Source organism: Ruditapes philippinarum, unplaced genomic scaffold, assembly GCF_026571515.1.
Source record: "Ruditapes philippinarum isolate M1 unplaced genomic scaffold, ASM2657151v2 ctg1244_1_1_1_1, whole genome shotgun sequence".
NCBI lineage: Eukaryota > Metazoa > Mollusca > Bivalvia > Venerida > Veneridae > Ruditapes > Ruditapes philippinarum.
This window is the reverse complement of record NW_026862258.1, coordinates 44,090-51,078: the sequence shown is the minus strand read 5'-3', so window position 1 is coordinate 51,078 and position 6,989 is coordinate 44,090. Positions and strand designations below refer to the sequence as shown.

The 6,989-nt window shown below is 31.5% G+C and overlaps 1 long non-coding RNA gene across 1 annotated transcript; it reads left to right on the top strand.

The window, feature by feature from the left end:
- Positions 1–2,282: 2,282 nt before the first annotated feature.
- LOC132718453 (uncharacterized) lies at positions 2,283–6,701 on the top strand. Its single transcript, XR_009624087.1, has 4 exons — positions 2,283–2,785; positions 3,497–3,766; positions 4,556–4,652; positions 4,833–6,701. It is a non-coding gene; the product is annotated as an uncharacterized LOC132718453 (long non-coding RNA).
- The last annotated feature ends 288 nt before the right edge of the window (positions 6,702–6,989 follow it).

Here is a 6,989-nt window from a genome sequence, read left to right as displayed (position 1 = left end):
GAGCTTAGTATCTGAAAGCTTGTATAGCTTCCTAGACAATCGAACTACGACAACTTCTGTGCAAACAAAATGATTTGCCAGTTCTATGAAACTATTGTCATCTGATAGTTGGCATGGCAATATGACACTCTTGCGCCAGTCTATGAGAAACTAAATTATTCCCCGGCGATAAATTAACAATGAGCGGTGCTAGATTCAAAAGTTTTTTCTGAAAGATGTTTGGAAAAACAATTATCTGTCCTAAATTTTATTTTCCTGTGAAATAAAAAGCGCCAAATACATTTTCACTTTACCAGTAACGTAGAAAAAAGTATGTGGGAAATCTAATAATACAAGTACAAATGTTGCTGCAATGCAGCAATTGAGAAGCTCCGCGCAAAAAATGCGCTCATTACAGATACCTTACCAAATTATTCCTACGCACAGGTCATATTATATTCAGACTAAGTACTATTGTAGATCTTTTCCGAATGTTTTGTAAACCATGTTTTGCATAATTATACTTATCTTATGCACTGTCCATAATTAAAAAGAGGGGCCAGATATTTAATTTGAAACAATGCTTTCACTGATGCTTACCTGGTATGGAAAGTAATTCCATTGAATACAAACAAGACTTACAAGACTTGTAAATGTTATGTGACATGACTGTACTGTGTTCTGTTTGTGTCACTACTGTAGTCAGTAACATAAGATGATAAAAATATCAAAGTCTGTTTTTATATTATTATAATTGTAACAAATACACAAATAGTATCAAAAGGGACAAATATTATAATATAGTAATATTACATGCATTTTTTTCATGTCAAATTAAAAAAAATGGTTTCTTTTAATACTGATAGAAGACTGTTACCTGAATTTTAGGCAGGTATGAGGAAATTCACTATGCGAGTCAAAGATATAAAAGCTAATTGACATTGGTGGTATATAAAAAGCTATTGTTAATTGATTTATTGGGAGATCAATACACTTTTTTGCTGATTTGCTTTAAAACCATTCATAAAAAAACAATACACCTCATTTTCAAACTGCAGATCAAAATTTCCGTTGTTACCATTGATGCGATCTATTTATCTATACTCTATACTTATTGAGGGTCCATCCGCCCGTATGGGCACAAAATGCAGCTTTCGCTGTCGAGTACGGACTTCGGACATATCGCCAGTCATGCCCTTAAAGAGTTCATTTTGAAGCACAAAGCGTTGATAATTTACCTCCATGCATTACCAATGTTACTTTTTTCTTTGAATGCGTTTATTTAAGGTCGCCACCGTAAAGCCCATATGGGCAACCGTACACTCAAGTCGGGCCATCCTAGAGCGTCCCGCCGTGATTTTTTTTCCAGCTTATATTGGTGGAGGCAGACCCCAGGTGCCATTCCGGGCATTATTTCAGGCACGTGCGGGCACCTGGGTAGAACCACCGACCTTCCGTAAGCCAGCTGGATGGCTTCCTCACATGAAAGATTGCGACCCGAGTGATGATCGAACCTACGGCGGTGAGGGGCCTGTGATCTCAAGTCAGCGACCTTAACCACTCGGCCACGGAGGCCCCTAACTAATGTTACCAAAGAAATGTAACCATATATACTAAAGCTATAATTATTTCAAAACAACAAATATATCAACATGTTATTATTAAACATTTAGCTTCATAAATATAAATTAAGAATAATTATCAAAAGCAAAATTTTAGTCTTATGCCTGATATCTTCTTTATATTGACAAATTCAATCAGTAATGGTATACTTGATATGCTGTGTGTAAATGTAATTCAAAATGTAACAAATTATAATTTCATGTACTACTAGAAAAGGGAAATAACAAATTTATAACCTACTCGTCAAAAATCAGAACATTTATAGCTATTTATAGCTTTCGAATTCATGTACAGCAGAACTGCTTTCCGTTTCTCATTCATTAATATGACACGCTGCGAATCACCGAAGGGGGAACCAATATAATAATATAAGGAGTTATTGAATCCGAATTTATTTTTAGCTGTAAATCGAAGGGATTAATTGATAAAATCCGGGCCTATGGACAAAAAAAAGTAAACACAAATAGCTCCGCGCCTGTGGGCGCGGAGCAATAAATTGTCCAAGAGCAGTAATATACGAGTACACAATCTATAGATTTTGTATAAAGCATTGCTATATTGACAAAGAAGAGTTAACATAATACATGTCAGTAACAAGTCAATGTTGACAATGCTAAACATAAAAATACTATTCCTATTTAAACAATACAAGCTTTTATGAATGTGCAATCGATTACAAGTAAATCTATGGATATATCACGACATGTTCACAACTTAACGTGGCAAACAGTTTGAAAGACTACAAATACTCTTTCTAAAGATAGTGTATAATTGTTGATCTCCTTGAAATCTGCTTAACAAAAATGTTGGTTAAAACGAGTTAAAGATATTCACTCTGATAAATGTTTATCAATGTCAGTAATACGGAAGTTTAAAGATCCACGTGTAAACAGTTTAATTCTACGTGACTATCGCCTTGCAAACTACAAATACTTTTGGTTTAGATCATTACTACAAATAGTTATCTGTAATATGTTCTCATGGATGTGAAAATAATCAAGTTTGAAGTATACAGACTGGTTTACGTTAATCTTTTTCATTATAATGTCATGTTTTTTTAATTGTTTATCTAATCTTATAAAGTCAATGAGAAAATCTACAAAAGATAAATCGGTAAAAAGTGAAATTTACAGACATGATGAAAGAAATGAAGATAAAAGACACTGTAAACGGAATTCGAAAAGTGTTTGTTTGTTTGTTTTATCTAAAACTTTATAACTTTGGAATAATGTTATCGATCTGAATAACTATCGGGGCAGTTATAAATTTTATAAAGAAATATGACATAACTTGTAACACACGCTATTTTTATATATTTGACATACCGCTAGGTCTATGTTGAAACTGTCCTTTTTAGTAAATAAAAGGTGATTACTAAACACTCTATAATGTTTAGTTTCAATAATGTTTACCATTTAGTTACGACAAAAAATTGTCCCTTATTGTTTGAGTTCATTGTTTAATGTTCAAATGTGTTAATACTACTATTTTGATGAACGTTAAATACCATAATCACGTATATCTCTTTATCATTGATCCGTTTAATGAATAATTGTAAGATTAAACCCTAAACAGTCATCAATTCTTTCATTATCTTAAAAATCTTTAGTCACAGTCTGAAATAAATGTATTTCATAATAAGCAAACCTATTTGTATTTCATTACAATCAATCAATACTACATGCTCAACTTTGACAATCTTCGGTGTGTGTTTGTTTTGATCATAGAAAACCTTTCGGGGAAAATAAATTTATTTCCATGTAATTGAAATCATTGAACAGTTTTTTTCTGTTTGTAAATTTTTTTCAAGAATATTTCGAAATTTACACACCGTAATTGTGAAAGGCATCTTGTATGTATTTGTCAATTTGTAAGATACCTTCACCAACTTCAGGTAATCCAAAAGATTTAAATGATGCACAAGCTGATTCATCGAACGGGACACGAACAGTTCCTCCTGCAATAACTGGAAGTGTCGCATTAAACAGGAATCGAAACGTTACGAACACTTATAATGCAATAAGTAAAGACTCATTCAAAAAACCTGGGGCTGACGCTAACAATTCAGCTCCACTGTCAAGCACTTTGCTGTTTCCGGGAAAGAACTGAACTGTTGCATAACATAAACATGTTCGACCCTGCAACTTTGAAACATGTGCAGGCTGTAAGTACTTGAACAAATTATTCATTGTTTTAACTGTAGAATAACCAAAGCGACTTTTCATAAGTTTAGAAATATACTTACAATTACAATATTTGTACTAGTGTAAGATCATTTTATAAATTTACAGTTTTACAATATAAAGTTTTATTTCTCGAGATATTAATGACAACAATTGTCCATGGTATGTTGTATTTTTATTCCACTGTAAACCCTTCATCACAAGACACTAATTACTTCTGACAGTCTACTTACAACTATAGATGAATTTTTAAATTTATATAATTTCTGTACCTGTCAAGTGCATCGGGTTTTGACTTCTGACTCCTGGAAAATGAAATATTTCCTTGTGAATCAGATAGGAACTTTTAAGTTCAAACAATGGTCATTAAGTGAGTTGCCGTCAATATGCCACGTTGTTTTTTTTTTTTAAATAAGGAAACAAATGCACACTTTGATGACCGGAAATAAACGGATGTGATATCTTGTAAGGTTTAATGTGCTCTCAGAAACATTGAAATATTTACGAGTATTTCAATTTTTGGTGTTTGTGTCATGATTATTAGTTTAATTAATATGAACATTTTGAAATAGCATAGCGGTATTTAAAATGATTAATCAAACGTTATATCTAAGTCTTAGAATATAAGTAGTATGTACAATGTAAAAAGATTTGTTGAAATATAAAATTTAGATTGTTAAATTATCTTTGTCGGATACAATAAATATACATGCTTCTTAATATTGTTAATCATTGCTATATCCGTCCTGAATGTAAGCATTTTCTTTCAGCCCGTCACACAGGAGAAAATTACTCCTCTACCGATTGCAATTATTTGCTGGAAAAATGGAATTCATCCGTCAGATCCACTTGCAGCAAAGTTCAGAGGTCAGTATTGTTTTGTAGGTTTTATATCTGTAGACCTTATTACAAAAGTGTGATGCAACTTCATATACTGATTTCTTCTTATATTGTCATAGAATGGTGAGAGTGAGAAAGGAAAAAAAAGTATGTTTTGTTTCATATCTAAATTTATTTTATGTTAAAAAAAGTTTAATTGTTTTACAGATGATAAAGCAAATCATACGACTGCTGATGATGATGAAGATGACGGCGACGATGATGATGTTGATGAGTGGGATGACTAGGTCAATTTAAATTTGCTGTTAAGTTTTTATGATATATTTGCTTGCCCAGAAGAAACAAAAACACATTACAGGAGACCTAATAGTGTAAAAGCGAACAAACGACATTATTTTTACTATGACAATACGGTCCAGAACTTGAATCTTATACACTGTATATTCTGAATTGAGTATGGTTTGAACTGCATTACTGATACATTTACCTATAACAGTTTTGTTAATATGACAAATACTACATAATTAAAGATTAAAGTCTTTTATAGCCTGAAGTGATCGCCAAGTAATCTCCAAGGAAAATAGAAATGAACATAACTTCTTTTACCGGGGTGATGTGGTACGTCATTTGAGCTTAGATTCCCTCAGAAATTATCGAGTCTTTTATTGCCTTCTTAGGTTTACCTATGCCTAAAAGATAGAAGTTAACTTGGATGACCAAGTATAAATATTACGCTGAAATATAAATTTATCAACCACTGATCTTAAATTATCATCTTCAATTTACACACTAAATTCATACCTTAGAAATGTACATCACTAGCTGATGAAATTCAAAGATTTTTGCTCAACCTGATCAATCCTTTATTCACCACTTCGATCGCAAATACGCGAGATATATTAAAATCTTCCTGCATCATATAATTTTGTGTTTTAAACACATTTTTTACTTTGAAGAAATTAGCGAAATGCAAATGATGATAATGACTATATTAAAATTAAGACTTTCATTTCTTTTATCCAATGTATGTTTTGAACACAATAAAAATCATCTTTCATTATAAGAAGCATGCATGCAGGCGAGACATTATGCCAATCGTAGTGTAAATTGTGGGTGTACAGGTCAAAGACACAATAACTTAAGATTTTGCCATAATTACATTAAACTCACGTGTGTTTAATCAATAATCCATGTGGCTCACGTTTAATAAATATCCATCGGAATGTATCGTAAACGTTCGGTTAATTTTATGGAGTTGAACTTATTACATTTTAATCTGAACATTTTATCACAAACAATTATTGGTCAATGACCAATATTATAGTAATGTATTATTAAAATAGATTTTTATACTTTTTTTAGATATTATATTACCTGTTTTAAGATATCAGCTTTTGTTCGTTTTATGATTATTTTGTTTGTAATAAAACTGCTATATGCGAAAAAATGAAGGTCATTAGTAAAAAACAAATACTGAATTTAAAGATTTTAGAACTGCACATGAAGAATAAGGTTTATGTTTAGTATTACTGAATTTCTTAATATCTCCTAGCAATTTATATATGTATACAGACCTTTCTGAAATTGTATGTGCTATCTGTGGATAAAGCGTTACTCATTGCAACCTTTCATAACTAAATCGATTAAAAGAATAATTAATCAAGAGCTGCAAAACGGATGATCTCTCGGAAGAATTAATCAAAATAAAATACATTATGGATTGTGAAAAAGTGCAACATCCCTAACTGCCCCTAGTATCGGCTTGAGCGGTAATCAATTTTCAACATTTAACAGTGCTGGGGCAACTTTTTACAGCTGCCACAAAGGCACTTGACATTTGCTGTTGTGTAGCAGACAAGAAACATTCTATTACCGAGTGTACTAAACGAAACAAAAAATAAAATTGGTATAACATTGGCATAAAATAATTGCTTATAATTATGTATAAATCACACATAAAGTAAAAAGAGGAAGCATTGCAACAGTGTTGCAGATAACTTCCGAAATACAAAGAAAATATTTACATTTCATTAATTTGAGAATGTGGTGCGCTTAAAAAGAAGTAACCATATAAATATATCATTCTCTTACTCATTTATTTATTGAGATAAAAATATTTGCCGTGATTGTTTCATATTCAGTATTAAATTGTATCTGCACCAAGCTTAAAACACATTATTTAAATTAAACCGTGTGCGGAGTCTAGAAAAACTACGATGACATAATCAAAACTGCAACTGACAACTCAGAATTACTTAGAATAAATGCTTTTACACTGTGTGTTGTTTAATAAAACAGCTATATATCATTCCAGCGACTCAAGTAAAGATTGTGCTACATACAATATTAAATCAGTAAAATGCA